The sequence below is a fragment of the Protopterus annectens genome, chromosome 4.part0 (assembly GCF_019279795.1).
Source record: "Protopterus annectens isolate FY-2018-M chromosome 4.part0, PAN1.0, whole genome shotgun sequence".
NCBI classification, from domain to species: Eukaryota; Metazoa; Chordata; order Ceratodontiformes; family Protopteridae; genus Protopterus; species Protopterus annectens.
In genome coordinates, this window is record NC_056733.1 from 1,114,601,182 (window position 1) to 1,114,618,681 (window position 17,500).

The window sequence follows — 17,500 nt, forward strand, 5'->3', positions numbered from 1 at the left end:
CAGCAAACAGAACATTAGCACAAGATAAATACTGATAATAGCTATATGTTAAAGATTTAACAAGGAAGGGTGCTAACATCCTGAAAAAGGCAGGTTGCAATCTGACCTCTGTGCAAGACAGGATTAGTGATGGTTCTAGAAGATACATCTTTAAAAAGTTACTTAGGAAAAAAATAAGGAGATGTTGCTTGATGCATCTGACTTTGGATAGGTTTGTTTGGCACTATAAAAGGTAGCCGTCAAAATGTTTAACACCATCCTGTGAGTATGTCTCCATTCTAGCTTGCCCATTACAGCAGAAGGATAATGTCCTGACTATGACTCAAGCATGACTCAAGTTTTAGGAGCAGCTCTGATGACTGCTGAAGGTGACATGAGAGAGGAGTTATGCACCTTAGTTGTCTCGCCTCCCCTTGAGGAGGGAGGGGGTGCATGCTCAGGGCATACATCCCTGTGGGTGAATACCTGGTGGAGACTGGAGACCCCATGAGAGCTCTGACTTTAAGAGTGAATAGCTTTCTTGAGGTGTTACGTCATTTGTTGAATGCACCTTCTCTGAAACCAGTGCATGCCAGTCCATGGACATGTTACCAGCCATGTGCAGTGAGGATAGGGTCACAAGAGATCGACTTGTTCTGCTCCTAATGGCCACCTCAATGATGGTCCCTATTTCTTGTCTGTCACCCTGATGGTTGGGGAAAATGTGGACTGCTCGACCAAGAGAGGGTCTGATGGTTGGCAGGCTGCAGGCGTAAAAATGGCAAAAGAAAAAAGTATGTGTCCATTCTAAGTAGTTCAGGTGAAGTCCATGATTATTTTTTTGATTTCCAGAAATTGGAGGTATAGGTGCTCCAGTTTATTGAGGATTCTTCAAATCTCCAATTATAAAGGAATTTTGAGAATCAGTAATTCCTTATGTACATTCATAAATCTTCTGTATTCATCAAGAGACACAGATGATGTTCTGTAGCAGATTACAAGCTGATAAGCTGTCTTGTTCAGAGTGAGTTGGAATTTAATGATTTCAGTTTGTGGGTCTCTGGGAATCAGTCTAGAGGTTATGTGGTCCTTGGCAGATATGGAAACATCACTGCAGTTGCCAACAGACTTGACTGCATGGTAGATGCAAAATTCAGGAGTATTATCTTTATACTGAAAGCAAGTCTCAGTGACTACACAAACATATATGTGTTCAAGTCGCAGAAGAACCTCAAGATCAGGCAATTTATTGTTAAGACTTCTGGCATTGAGAAAACCCTCCTTGATATGTTCTGATTTCAGGTTGGAAATGGCAACATTGTATCTGCTATGCTAGGATGTCCATTAGCTGGACTTGTCCTAAAAATGTACTATAGGGTCAGCAAGGGCTTTAGCCAATAAGTAGAAGTCATGGCACAAGAGATGCAGGTCATTCTTGGTGAAGCAAGTGGGATTGTTACAGTTCATAGGTAAGTACTAGACTAGCTGCCCTTACAGGCCATTTTCAGCCTAGTCAATTTCTCTTCAAAGTTGAGAATCAAACACTGTATCTTGTGTCTGTGAGGTAAACACCTTAGCCATTATGCTAACCCCTAACCCAAGTTCCAATGTGTGGAGTTCAGCTTAGAGCAGCTAGATTGCATGTCAAACATCACTAATACCATATCCCAGTTCTATCTAACATCATGCCCTTCACCCTAAAAAGCCCCAGGAGACCCCTGTAAAACCCAGTCCTCAAACCATAACAATCCATCCTAATAATGGTCTGGAAAAATGGACATGCAATTTCCAATTGTCCCTGTGCCCATCGTGGTAGATATGGGCATCCTAATACAATGTAACAATGTAGGACACATTTTCCCAATATTTTTGAGAGGAGAATAAAACGCAATGGGTCTCAAATTAGATGTCTTGGTAGAAGTGCCAGAAAATCTCTCAAGATAGTGTACTAAGTTATGAGCAGTAACCTGACTGCACACACGTCATGTAATGTTGGCACTCTAGACACTTGCACTTTTTAAGGGATGTACAGTGGTGAGCCTCTGGTGTTGGTTATTGATGAATTTTACTATTTTATTATAGGATTTCTCTAGTTTAAGTCTGACTAAACCTTGGAGGTCAGTGAATATTTGGAAGGCATAAAACAGGGTCAGGAGGAGAAAGGTAGAGGCAATAGTTTTCGTCCTGTGGTCACTAAGAAATGTCTAGGCCTATATAACATCCATAATTTATAATGTGTGCTTTAAATAGCTTGTGGTATACATCATTTATGATCACCTCTAGTAGCCTCGTTTGGCAGACTGCTTCTATTTGAGAGCTATTGGAGGAAATGGTAAAGATGGCTTTGAATGAAAACCTGTGACTTGGAAGTAAAGAGTTTTTTTGGGGGACATTAAGTGACAGTTGGTGATTTCTTAGTGAAAAATTGATGGGGGCAATAGAATCTTGGGTATGTTGCTGAAGAATGTACAAGTTGTTAGTGAAGAGGAGGATGGGAGAATTATTGGTGTATTGGATCAGGATACAATGTTTCTTTGCATTTATGAACAATTTGAATAAAAGGGATTCTAATATGGACCCCTGCGATACTCCAACAATGCCTGAAAGAAAGGATGATGTACGTTAGATTTCCATTTTACTGATTGGTGTCTGCTAGTGAGATAGCTGTGAGGGATAGAAAGGGACTGTCCAAAAGCAGAGAGTTTTCTTCTAGAACTTTTTTTGGCTGACAGTATCAAAGGCCTTTGAAAGATTTAGAAATGAGTTTGTCATCATTTCTGCATTGGTTAGTGGAGCTAGTAAAATTGTGTAGAGCAGTAGTAATGCTATACTAAGAATGAAATCCATGCTGTGTAGGAAAGAGGAGATTGTTAAGAATGTTGTGTAATAATTGATTTTTCAAACATTTCTCTACTTCTTTGGAAATGGGAGAGAAAATGGACATGGGTTTAATGTTAGTATTCAGTGGAATTTTCTCCCTTATGGAGTTATACTATGTAGGATTTTTTCAGAATGTTGGCACATAAGATTCCTGGATTGAACTATTTTATCAAGATGGAGACAAGATCCATCCATTCATCCACAACCCCTCTTTCACATTTTTACACAATGAATTAGAGTGTCTCTTCAACAGTAACAATCATTTAGCGTGAGGATTTACACTGGCAGGTGGTTAGCGCTGCCAAGTAGTCCTTCCACACCACACATTCACACACATGCTCACACATATGGCCAATTCAGAGTGTCCAGTCCATCTACTGCATGCATTTGGAATGTGAAAGGAAACCAGAGCACCTGGATGAAACCCACACAAACACAGTGACGACATGCAGCCTCCAAAGAGAAGGCACCCCAGCAGAGAATCAAACTGGGGAAACTTCTTGCTGTGAGGCGACAGTGCTATCTGCTGTGTCACTGTGCCACTCCACATATGAGAAAGAGATAGACATAAGATGGAGGCAGAATATGCTACTAGTTTTAGGTAACCTGTTGGTAGTTTACGAGTGGCAGGTGTAGTGGGTTTTAGCTTAGATAAGTATTTCATAATAGTGGATACTGGGACTGGATTTGGGGTGAAAATGTTTGAAATGGGATCTGGCTGCTCTTCCATATTTGTAGTTTTGTCTGCTTGGTACCTTAAAAGAGGTGTGATTTTTTTTTTTAAGTGGTTATTAAAACAGGTAGCGATTATTTCAGGTGGCTCTGTTTGGGATAAGTTATGATTAGTTGCTCTGCTGAAGTGTAACAGATTCAGTTGACTGTTTGTGGTTTGATATAAAATTTTATTTTGTCAGGTTTGTCTCTAGCGTTTGTGTTGCTGCAAACTTGCAGGTTTTGGATAGTTTTGTTTTTCTGCAAGGTTTTGCAGGTCTTGTGTTTTTGGCACGTTTGCTCATTGGTTTGTTTTGATAGCTGGGGCGCAGGACTGGATTTTCTTCACTTTCTTCTAAGTGGGACTTGCTTGTTTAGTAAACCAAGAAATATGCTACTGAATTTTGTCATAGCTGTACTTGAGGACAATTTAGTCACAAGTTAGTAGGGTGGATTTAAAGGTATCATGGTTGAATGTAGTTAGGTTATGTACTTCATTGAAAAGGTACAATTTAGGACTGAGTTTCTGTGGATGAACGTAAGGACGTGGTCACTGATTGTGTAGGGGAGAGTTCCAGGGGAGGTCATTTTGCTGGGGTCAGTAGTCATGATCCAGTCCAATATGTCACATTTGTTGCTGGAGTTGTTATACCCAGTGGGAAAATGAATGATTTGGGTGAAATTAAAGATATATATACATATGTATATATATATATATATATATATATATATATATATATATTCGTTTTTGTGGAGATTTATAGGATGACACCTGCCAACTAATATTTACATCACCCAGGAGCATAGTTTTGTCAGGAATGTTGGATAGCCACAAGAAGATGCCTTCAGCAGTGGGGATGTTGTTGCAGGAGGAAGATAGCTGTCTATGATACCAAGGCTCTTGTGATTGCTGAGTTTAAGGAAGGTCACAAACATTTCAACTTTGTTAAATGTGGGGGTTTTGCTAGGTACAGCGACATTTCTATATTATTTCTGTATATCTACATCAAAAGTTTTTTTATATTCAGTCTAAATTTATTGTAGACTGGAGAGAGAATCTCCTCATGTTTTATTTGGGGTTTTAGGCCCAGGATGTGAGGAAAATACCTGGTGACTGGACTGAAATCTAAGCAAGGATATCAGTAATTTTGTTCCAGAAGCGTCTTAGGTTGACATGAATTAGATTTGTGCCTGGCTTATTTGTAGAATTGCTGAGCTGCTTAGGAGGGCTAGATCACTCCCTGTGATGTTGCTGGAGAGGAGAAGTGGGATAGGATTGGGGTGGATGTCCCTACAGAGGTGAAGTACTGAGGGGAGAAGTAGGGATATAGTGCGATATTCAGTTTTAACTCTGAATTTTAGAAAAGTGCTTAGTTTAGAAAAATTGGAAAATAATTTCAAGTATTTTAATTTAAAGTAGTCAGTATAGGAGGTACTGTACAGGTTAGGTTATATCAAGCAGGGTAAGAAAGCTGTGTTTAGCACTGGCTTTGGGGTTTTGTTGGAGGCAGGCTATTTTGTACACTTGAATGTGATAATTTCTGAGGACAGGAGAAAGAGAGACAAGATTAGTACGGAATGGTTAAGCATGTTGCATTGTTGTTAATAGTGAACTAGGTAGGAAGGTATGGTGTCATGTAAAGCAGGGATTGGATAGACTTGAAAAGTGGGTTCTGATAAAGAATTGTCATGTATAGGGAGAGAAGTGAAGCAACTGGATTGATGTAGGGAGCAGAATGGTAAGACAGAGAGAATGGCATCACAAGCTAAAGGTGATTAGATTTACCCCTAATATGCTGTGACCTTTAATTGCTGGATAGTGTGATATGGGAAGGATTAGAGGAAAATAAATGCAGTGTATGCAGGGGTGTGTGGGAACTGGGGGTTGGGTAGAGTGGGGTAGCATAGTGGGGACAACAGTGGATGCTCCCTCAGTATACAGAAAAAGTCTGTAGTTTGGTAAGTCATTGTGCAATACCAACTTGATTCTGTTTTTAAAGTATAGGCAAGAGATATTGCTCAAAGTGTCAATTGTTTTTTTCATGAGTTATCAGTAAATTTATTTACTTATTAGTATTTATTTATTAGGATAGTATGATTGGGCAGAAGAGTGATCCCTTTTCAGCTGAGGCACAGGGATAAAAGCCCCAGTACACATACTGACATGCATAATTTCAAATTTTACATACAGAAATATAGTAAAGATCATAAGAAAAAAGGATAGACATTGCACTGCATGCACACATTTCATACAAAGTTGTAGTGGTGATGATAAAGTGCAGATAATATGACATTTCATGTTTATCAAATCCACATGCAGTACAGAATCAAAGAGTACACCATTACGTATAGAGATTTGTCAAAATATTTTGCAGCAGACAACGGAAGTAGTCATGCTGTCATAATTAGAGGTGCATAATCGATATATACAGGAAGCCATCTGACTGAACAGATTAGTCCGAGGGTATGCGAGACAGTCAAGAAAGTAGAATATGAAGAGATAGATACTTAAGGAGATAGTTTGAGGGAAGATAAGGACCATCTGTATACGAGAGTGGCCAGAGGTGGAAAGGTCATTTGTAAACGAGAGTGGCCAGAGGTGGAAAGGGACTAATAAGATGGAATGGGTAGGATATAACTCAGCCAGGAGTAAAGCAAGAGAAATGCTGGGAGTCTGAGAGATGTTGTATAAGTTGCATTTTAAAAGATATATGGTTATTGTTTAAAGGCAAGGGGTAAAGTCTTCCATAGTCGGAAGATATGTGAGGAATTTGGGTCACCTGTACAGTTATTTGATTTTATTTGGACAAATAATTTATTGGTTTATTGGTAGAGTGTGTACCATTCTGCTTGGTAGATATTGTTGGAGCTTATTGTTTAGGACTGGCTATTGGTCTGGTCTATAGAAAACTTTGTGTATAATTAGCAGTTGCAAATGCAATAGATAGTCAGATAGTTCTAATCAAGACAGCTTCTTTAGTGAGAGATGAAGGGATTTACTGTGCATGCTACCTGCAAATTTTGTAATCTTATTATAGCATTATTCTAGAAGACAAAGAACTGTAGTTTGTAAGTTGATAAGTATTGGAGCATCATGCAAAAGACCTGGGACCAGTAAGGATGATGTCATGTGCTTTTTAGCTGCAGGTGTGAATAAAGATTCGATTCTATAAAGGGCATGAAGATTTTGGTGTTTTTAATAACTTCTTAGTGTAAATCAGACTTGAGATTTCATCAAAAATACTCCTTGAACATTTCGATGAGACACAAGTTCAATTCTGGTAAGGTAGGTTGGCTAATGCAAAGTGGGATTTTTGTTCACAATATTGTTTTGGGGTGAATAGGATTAGTTTGAATTTTTTGTGATTTAGGAGCATTTGTGAGTTGTAAAGCCATGATTCAACTGAGAAAAGGAGTTTCTGGATGCCCTTGTAGTTTTTTACAGAGCATAAGACAGTTGTATCATTAGCATACTGCATAATGGTGGCATCTTTATAATCTTTGTGGAGATCAGTTATGAATATGCTGAAAAGTAGTGGCCCGGTATAAATCCTTGCGGGACAAAGAGAAAGGAGGACTAGAAGTCTTTCAATCTGACAATCAGATAATTGTCAGTGAGGAAGCATGTCATTCAAATGGATGGTGCATTAAGTCCAAAATAGAAAGTTTTTGACAGGTCAAGGAAAACAACTGAAACAAGGTTGCTTTGATTTCTGTTTTGATTTATAGTTGAGCTAAAGCTGCAAAAGAGCAGAGGTGGCTCTATGATGAGGGCAGAAGCTATGTTGTGCATTGGCTAGGAGATTGCTGTCTAGTATGAACCTGAGGAGGTGAGATTGTAAGCAATTTCAATTACTTTTGAATGGGGGGATATAATGGCCACTGACATATAGTTAGAGAGATCAGCAGTGTTACCAACATTATGTACTGGTAAGATAAAAGATTTCTTCCATAGGAAAGTGATTTAGCCTTCTTTTATGGAATAATTTACTAGTATAGCAATTGGGTAGGCTAGTGCCACTGCAGCAAGTTTTATGTATTCTGAGAGTAAAGTATTAGGGGCTAGGGTGGTGTTTTTTATCTGTCTAAACAGCTTTTTAAAATGTAGAAGTAGGGGCTGGGTTAAATGAAAAGGATATAGCGGGTATTTCATTACTTATGGGGTTTGAAACATTTGCTAGAGTGGAGTTATTCAATGGACACGTGACTGTTTGTATGTAGAGAGTATTAAATTCGGAGGCAAATTGGCATTTGTGGAAGAAGACAGTTGTGTGACTAGGCCAGGATATAGCAGGTGATTCTTAGAAAATCAGAAGAGTTTAGGATTTTTAGACTGGTATTTTGACAGTTAGTAAAGCAGGTTTTCTTATCCTGCTTTATTTCGAGTTTTGTGATATTTCTAGGCGGCTTAAATTTTTGTAGGTTATTGTCTGTTTTATTCTTTTTCCAGGCTTTCCAGTCTTTGTACCATATCTTCCTTAAGTGTTTTGTTTGTTTGGTCAGCCATAGTGCTGGGTTGCATTAGATTATTTTTGTTCTAATGGGGGATTCATATTTAAGACTTTAAGAAAGGATGAGCTGATTAAGATTACAGCTTCATCTAGATGAAGTGTGTATATCTGATTCCAACTGAAGAGTTTTAGGTTGGATATGAAAGTAGGATGAGAGGTTCCTAACTTGATTATATCAATGCTGTTTTGTATGGTGGCTTGGTTTCTAATTATATATGTTGGTAAGTGGTCACTTGTGGTGTCTAGAAGGGAATCCCAGGTAATTATTTTATTAAGTGAGTTGGTGAGAATCCATCCATTAATAAGAAGAAGAAGAATGCACATTTGTTAACAGGGTAGGCCCACTGGACACACAGTCCCTTTTCAAGGGTGACCCAGAAGAAATGTCTGATTGAGTAACTTGCTCATGATCTCACAGTAGGCAAAGAGGGCTGAGACAATCAAACCCTGTACCACAGGGACTACAGCCCATAGCCTTAACCATCTGTGTTGACTGCTAGACCATCCATCTATGGTGAATTCTCTATTGCTATTTTTATTATAAACTATTACAAATCATCTTTGGAACATGGAAAGGAAGGGAAGAAAACAACATAGATAAATAAATAGAACTAACTATGCAGAAAAGAGGGAGATTTGTCAATGCAGTCGCTGGAAGGAGCCATTTAGGAAGTACCAGCAGCCATGTACAGCAGGGTGTAGCTTGTTAATTACAAAGGCAAGTGGGAGGAAATGTTTGACTCTAGTGCTATAAGAGCAAACAGTAGACCACTAAGCAAAAGCTAAGCACAAAGACTTTTACAGGTACTGTTATGAACAGATGGAACAAAGACCACAGTATCAGTAAATGGGCAAGACCTACTATTTAAATCTTTAAGTTTAGGAGTAAAGACAAGGGTGAGATTTGTCACCTACTCTGTTGTTTCAATCAGTCCTTTAATATGGAGGGTGGCTTAATGGTTAAGGTATTTACATGACAGACACAAGGTACAGGGGTTGATTCACGCCATTGGGGAAACTGGCTAGGCTTAAAATGGCGCACAAGAGCAGTGAGCTTATTATTTAACCTATGAACCTATACAGGTTGCCTGATATACTTGAGGGTATTATCATTCATAACCAAACAAAACATTTTTATTTGTTATGCAGATGACATGGGGTTACTTGTTATCCAATCTGATCAAGGTCATTTGATTTCAGAAACTTTCTTTGTAGAACTAGAATCTGTTATTGACTAAACATTAAATTACTGTAAATTGTATATAGTACAATGTCTAAGGTACAGCAGTTATTGAATTACAAACTTGCTCTTGTCAAAGTGAGAAAGCTTCAAGGTAAACATTATATAACATCTTTTAAAAAAGCTCAACTTTTAAGAAGATACAAAAATAAAGTACAATTAGAACATAGCTATTTTCTTTGATTAGGGCAGCACATATCATTGGTACATACATTTGCATGTCATTACATTTCATATGTTTAATTTATTTGGCTTTTTTAGAGTCAAGGGGACGCAGCTATTAAGATGAAGGCATGTCAAGTTTCTTTAGAGAAGGGGAACTCCAGGATTCCTAAGATAATTGTAGTAACACCCCTGGAGCATCAGGTTCTATTTTTCAGAATATTGGAACTTATGCCAAATTAATAAAGTGTTTGGATGAATAAGAGTCGATGAGGTTCACCCAAAACAAATTACGTAACGCATCTTCCAAGAGTATATTCAGAGGCCCCTGGAATGTCTTTTTAGTTTGACTTTAGCTCATGATTTTTTATGGAGAGTTTTAGAAAGGGTATCCAGGATATTTATATTAGGATCACATCCGGGATACTTATATTAAGATCACATCCAGGATATTTATATTAGGATCACATCCAGGATACTTATATTAGGATCACATCCAGGATACTTATATTAGGATCACATCCGGGATATTTATATTAGGATCACATCCAGGATACTTATATTAGGATCCCATCCAGGATACTTATATTAGGATCCCATCCGGGATACTTATATTAGGATCCCATCCGGGATACTTATATTAGGACTGCAGTCCTTTGGGTAACACTACTTTTTCAGGTGATTCCACCTGTGATTTTCTTTTTTGTTTCTTCAAGTATGCAAAGATCTGTATTCAATTGTTGTTGTATCTTTCGTCTTTTCCCAGTTAGGGGTCGCCACAGCGGAACTCCGGTCCGCTAATGATTGGCAGTAGATTTTTACATGCCGAGTTGCCAGCCCTGACGCATAACCTTTAACGAAGGTACGCCCATTCACGCACGTCTCCACACAGAAGACGCTTTAGCTGAGAATCGAACAGGACAACATCTTACTGTGAGGTGACAACGCTACTGCAGCGCCACCAATGTAGCTAAAGATCTGTATTCAATAAATATTTCAAATAGTTAATAATATGGGGGTAAGATCTCAAAAGCAACAAATGACTTCAAGACGTATTTACAAAATTAATCCATATGTTAAGTAAGTGCTTCTGGCTGACTTTCCTTGACACTCATGAAGATAAGCTGAGGGCAATAAACAGAATCTATAATTTTAGTGATGATAGAGATAGATCTTAGAAAAATAACAATAAGTAAAAAGTTATGATTTCAACAGAAGTTATAGACAATTGGATCTGCTGTTAAACCATGAAAATCTTATTTCCTTCTCCAAGGAGCCTCACTATGCAATACAAAATCTTGAATGATATTCATTAGAATCTCATATATATATATATATATATATATATATATATATATATATATATATATACATATATATATATATACAATTATATATATATATATATATATATATATATATATATATATATATACATAAGCTGTGTTGGCCCACTGACATAAACATTAAAGTGTGGTGATAGTGCACCTTTGGTAGGCATTCCCCCAAATTAATTATTGGTCTGTTAAAAAGACAGTTAGTTTACATTATAATTGGTGACAGCATGAGTATGCACTCAACTGTCCAATTAATTGGCTCTCTTGAGAATCATGGGAACATTTTGTAACACATAAGACAGACCTCATACAGTTACACTGGCTACAAAACATTTAATATTACTAAATTGAAAGTCCAATCCCCTCCCCTATGTTGTGTAGAAAAAAAAGAGTGGTTGGATTTATTTGTTGAATTCTGCAGGTTTAAAATTAAGACTGCTATTATAGATGTTATTAAGAGAGTTATATAGATTCTGTGCTTAGTATGGAAATCATATATGTATTATATTAAGTACATTGCATACTGGAATAGTTATTCTCTGATACTCTCTGTTGAAAACAATAAAATACTATTTGAAAAAAAAAAAGAATTAAGACTGCTATATATATAAAGAAGAATCTGATACAGTGATATAATGAAAATAAAAGTGCCTAAAAGCTCCTTTCTGGTAATTACCTTTTTATATATAATTTCCTATTAGCCTGTCTTTTTCTTCATGTATTTTTCTGACATGGGATTATTCCCTTTCCTTTTTTGTATTCCATCTGCATTTATCATTATGTTTCCACTTATAAATTACCTACCTTTTTTTCTATTTTATTAATTTTTTACATTTGAATAATATTCCTAATTTTGTTTACTTTATAATAAATATATAGATAAAAATTGAACATTACTTCAGGGCCTACATTTCTATCTAAAAAGACTTGGGTGGGAGGAAATCGCAGTCAATGGCAACATATAGGAGCTGTGGGAGAAAAAGGCAAAAAAAAAGTAGGAAACTAAAGACCCTCACAAAATACTCATGAATTGTGTTCGATAATTGAATATATCTATTTAGAAATAGCAATGAAGGAAGTGTTTTATTAATGGAACAAATTGTTATTGTATAGAATAAAATATGGGGTTAATATGAAGTAATCATGGTACATGAAGTGCTGAAAGAGTTTCATAACAAGTTAAGAAAAACATGCTCCTTTCAGAATGTAAAAGTAGAGATTGGACGTGAGAGTTTGATAAGAATTTGAGAATAAATAGTTCTTGCCGCCTGAAAATAATAGAAAACTTAATTTGATGAAACTGAGATTTTCAAGAGGAAGGAAAACAAAAAATAATAAAAAGGAAATGAAGATACAAAAAATAATAATATGGATGATTAGAATCAGGAATTAGGAAAAGAAAAGGTAAATCAAAATAAAAACTAAGGAAACACAATGGGTTAATTTCAGAAAAAGAGAATAGGAAGGCTACAGATACTGTATCTCATTGCGTAATAGTCCACTCTTGGAGAAAGAATCATTTGTAGCATTAAAAACCCTTTTTTGAAATAATTTTATGGAAGGAAATAGGCAGGAATAAGATTAAGTGGATGAAAAGAATGTAAGAAACATCACAGAGAGACCTTTGCAGTTCTATAGGCCTTTGTGAAAGCCTGCAGAATACAAATATCAAGTTGGGTAGTACGGAAATTTACTTATTAGGCTTACAAAGGAAGGCTGAGAGTGCTATAGATGTTGGATGTGACCACCTTTAACAAACAAAAAGAAAAAAAAAATATGATGAAAAAATGAAAATAATGCAGTATAACTTTGCTGGAATAGTAAATAGGAAGGCACAGCTTTTGGGGATGTTGTGTAAACATGTGATACAATATATTTACAACAAACATGGTTTGAAGTTTCAAGTAAGTCTAGAGAACAACCGTTTGACTCCTGTGACATTCTTGCACTTAAGGTTAGCAATTATGGTAGACAAGTGAATATTGATGACATTGATTAAAGTACACTGTGGCTTTAAACCAAAGTTTTTTTAGAAAACTAATAACATGTTAGCAATTGACATATTCCTAGGTAACACCAGCATATCCACTGTGTGTTTAAAATGTGCAAAAGGGGAAAATTAATAGAAGATAATCTGATTTTATGGGAAGATTTAAAAAGGAGTGTGGTAGTAAACTGAAGCAAACAAAAATATTATAAAAGAGGAATCTTAAATGTAAGAACACAGCAATGTGGAGATATTATCAAATATCTAAAAAGAAAAGATGAAACAGAAGCAAGAGTTTTGCTGGACTGAAAACTAAACAAACAAGGTATAATCCTTTTTCAATTTATCATGTCTAATAATTTAATCATTGTGAGTAGAGGTAATATAAAGACTTCAAACGATTTTATGTTTCAAAGAAAAAGGATAGGGCCTGTAACTGATTAATTTATAACAGCTTAGGATATAATACTGTATGATTAATAATTATAGTAATAATAAAAATAATAATAATGGCAGAGAGGGTGACTTCCTAGTTTAATTAGGTACTGAGCACAGGGATAATAATGATTTCATCAAGAATAATGCATATGAGATTCAGAACCAAAGAAAGTGGATTTAATAGAGAAAGCATTAGATTAGGTGTAGATAAAGTGGATGCTATGCTGTTAAGTAATATGAAAGAAAACATTTTGGAGAAGATTGGCATACTATACAACAAAAACTTCCAGGAATGTAACAGCTTCTGAGCATAAACAATATCAAACACCAGTCAAGATCAATTTGAAAGTAAATGCCTGGCTTATGAAAGGGAATACAGGAACGCAAAAAAATATGATTATGGAGAACAAAATGAAGGAAGAGCTAAAAATAGTTTCTTTGAAAAATAAAGCTTTCTGGAAGGAAATTCTGAACCATGTAGGAAAATTTCAAAATGGACTTTAATGCAAAATTAGTACAACATGAGAAGACTACTACAATAATGTTTTCTTGATGGTGGAATACCAAAAGCTAAAGCTTCAAGCATATGTAATAAGAAGGACAACTGGGCCACTTTAAATATAAACAAACATAGCAGATGTGAAACATTTTCTGAAATCATGGACTATGGGTATCACAGCACCCAGATATTAAAAAGACAGCTACAAAAAGCTTAAACTATATAGACCTGTAAACCTGATTGATAATTCTCTTATCACCTTATTGACAAAGATATTACCAGACTTTAAAAAAATCAAATATAACTTTGTACAGAGCCTAATTCACTTATATCTGCTTTATCAGCAATAGATGCATATCCTCTGTTTTATCATATATAGAAACATATACTTTTCTTCTCAAAAACTGATTATTATTTCAGAAGATCTCCATTTAACCAATGACAATATACATACATACATGCATACATACATATATACATACACTATGCACTACAGGCTAAGTCACATTAACACTGCCTGAAAGACTGCACCCATACAGTTACCAGACTTACAGGACTCCTTTAATGAACATAGCTAAAGTATGCATGGCTAATTTTTCATAGCCTTCCTGTGATATTGCATACTAAACTATTTATATATTATGTTAAACTCTTCCCAGTGTGCACAGTGCACATAGTACCTAAAAAAAAATCTCTTCCACTCACTGCTTGCTGTGCAATATTGCCAAACATACAGATTTTACTTGCTAATATATGCAGCAAATTTCTCCCTGCATAAGAATTCTGATTAAGTTCCCAGTGGAAACGTCATTATATCTGTAATATAGCTCTCATTTTCTCCACTCCTTTAACCCTAGCAATTCTACTGTCTAGCTTACCCTAGCATCTTTCTTAATCTCTATCCTGCAAGCTGAATCCCAATTTTTATTGAACAGTTTCTGTTTCTTTTTTTCTCCTCTCTACAATCGCTTCAAAGCTTTCTTCAATTCCTTACCTTTAGACTGTAGAGTTTCCACTCTTCACTGTTTGTTTGTTTGTTTTTTTTCCTTTAGTGCTTTGCAGCCCAGATGTTGGGGCTCTGCTTGGGCCTTCATTTCACTCCCCTACCCTACCAACAAAACAATTCCCAACCACCCCACCTGCTCTACATTTATACTCTCAGAACTGCATCCTCTCTCCCATAAACTCCTCCTCTTCCTGTGTGTCTTATCCAATTGAAACTCTCTGGCATTCTCATTAATTGACACATCTTCCCTCAAGCCTGCTTAACCCTTTCCCTACAACACATTCTCCCAATCTACAGTGCACACACAGTACACGCAACTCTTTCCCCAACCACCTGTGCTTTTCCACCATTTATCACATCACCTCCTCACCCTTCCATTCCATACATCTACCAAGCTCTCCCTAACTCATTCCACTTCCTGACATCATCTAACACCACCTTATTGTTTTAATCTGCCAAACATTCTCATACACAAATACAGACTCCCCAATACCCACCCCCCATCTTCACAAAACAAAGTTCAAACACCATATTAATACAAGTAAGCCTCCAGCTCTGTATACTTGTTTCAAGAACGTCTTCTTATGTGGAGACATTCACCCTAATTCTAGCCCTGACACATTTCCCAAACATGATACCATCCCCATAACCTCTACTCTCACTAATGTTAAACTATCTACCAAGAGCTTAACTCTTACCTCTATTAACATTAACAGCCTACTGAACAAAATCTGTGAATTTCACTCTTGGATTGCTCACTACTCTCCTGACATAGTAATTCTCACAGAAACCTGGCATAAACCTCACATCACAGACACTGAAATTCTTCCTCCTGGCTATAACAGTGTTCACTTGATAGGTTACACATAAAAGCTGGTGGTGTAGCAATACTATTCTTAAACCATCTTAACATCTCTTCACTGTCTATATACCCCCTAATTTTCACTCTGCTAAACTTATACTTACTAAATGCAAACTAAATAGTCATAAAAAGTTATGCATTATAGTTATTTATATCCCTCAGAGGAATAATATCCCCATTCTAGAAAATGTTCTATCCTGGACCTCCAACTCTATCTCAAATGAAACTATAATTATTGGGGATGTCAGTATTGACTGGCAGACCTTAACCACTGACTTCCCTTCCTCAACAATTAATCTTCTTGGCTGCATTCAACTAATTGCCGACTTTACTTGTTACAATAAAACCACTAATACTGGCACCATCATAGACTGGCTCCTATTATAGAATCCTAGTTTGAATCAAACCTCAAAACACTCTCAGACTATACCCATGACTACCTCCGTACCTATGTTCAAAGGTTTTCCATACATCAGATTAGACAACACAAATATAAAGAGTACCACAGTCTCACCGACTTTAACTCTAATGAGTTTTAACAACTTGCTCTCCTCAATAAACTGGTTCCTCCTCCCTAGCCTAACACTAGATTCTGCTGCTCTGAATTTTAACTGTATATTCCTGGATATTTGTAATAGCCTAGCTCCTCTCAGGTAAAAAAGAGTGAAATCTCACCATGCACCTTGACTTTCTCATTCCACCTGAGCCCTAATGCACAAAAGGAATGTTGCAAGGAGAAATCGGTTGGAATTACAATCCCTCAGTCAGCTTCAAACCTACAAACTACTTTGTAACCTTACAAAAAAAGTTAACAATGACAAAAGAAATTATTATCTAAAACCACAAATAAACCATCAAAATAATCACAAACAAATTGGAATGCCATCAACAAGATTCTTAATCCTGTTTCTCCCAGCATACCAAATCCATGCTCTGATTAATCTCCCTTTGAAACTGCCACAAAGTTCAACTCCTATTTCATAGACTCCATAATCACTCTAATCCACATTTACCAAAATTCAAACGTTACACCACATATCTCACCTCCCCACAATAAATCTACTTTTCTCAAAAACTTGTTCCTACCTCTTACATTAAATCTTTACTGACTAAATTAAAGCCCTGCTCTCCCTCAGCAGACAGTCTACCAGTTGAATTCTTAAAACCAGCTGCCAACTCTACAGCCTACCCAATCTCCATATTAATTAAATTAATAGATTTATTAAAAAAATGAGAGGCCCTTCTATCTGGAAACAATTCTTTATTATTCCGCTTCACAAAGGTGGAAGTTCCAATGAATTCACAAACTATAGGCCTATAGTAATTCTGTCCCCTCTCTTAAAAATCATTGAAAAATCCTGTGAAGAAAATGAAAACACTGTCATTTGTGTTAGCATGTCTGGTAGGAGATTTGTGTATATTCTCAGATTAACTTGTTTTGTATGCCAGCATGTCTAATTGTGAAAATGTAAATAAGTTTTTAAAATGTTGAGTATTTCCCTTTTTATACAAAATGTTTAAAGAGTCTGTCAGTGTTTTGATACATTTCTAATTGCACATGTTTGTGAGGGAGATTCTAAAGTACAAACTATCAGTGGGGAATCAGTAGGTGATGTCATTAGAATGCTCATGGCCGCTATGTAATTATTTGAACAGATGATTGACAGGAAAAAGAACTTTTTCAAACAGCTGATTGTTATTTTTAAAATAAGGCAGTTGAGTCTGTTAACCTGGACTATTAAAGAGACTGCTGAAGTCAGTTGAAGGACAGTTAGTTAAGAGTTGCAGTCAGTTACAGTGCTGTGCAGTGGATACACCAAGAAAAAGGACTCACCAAAAACTGTAAGCCTGCCTTTGCCTTGCTGTTATGTTTTAGATTAGATCAGGG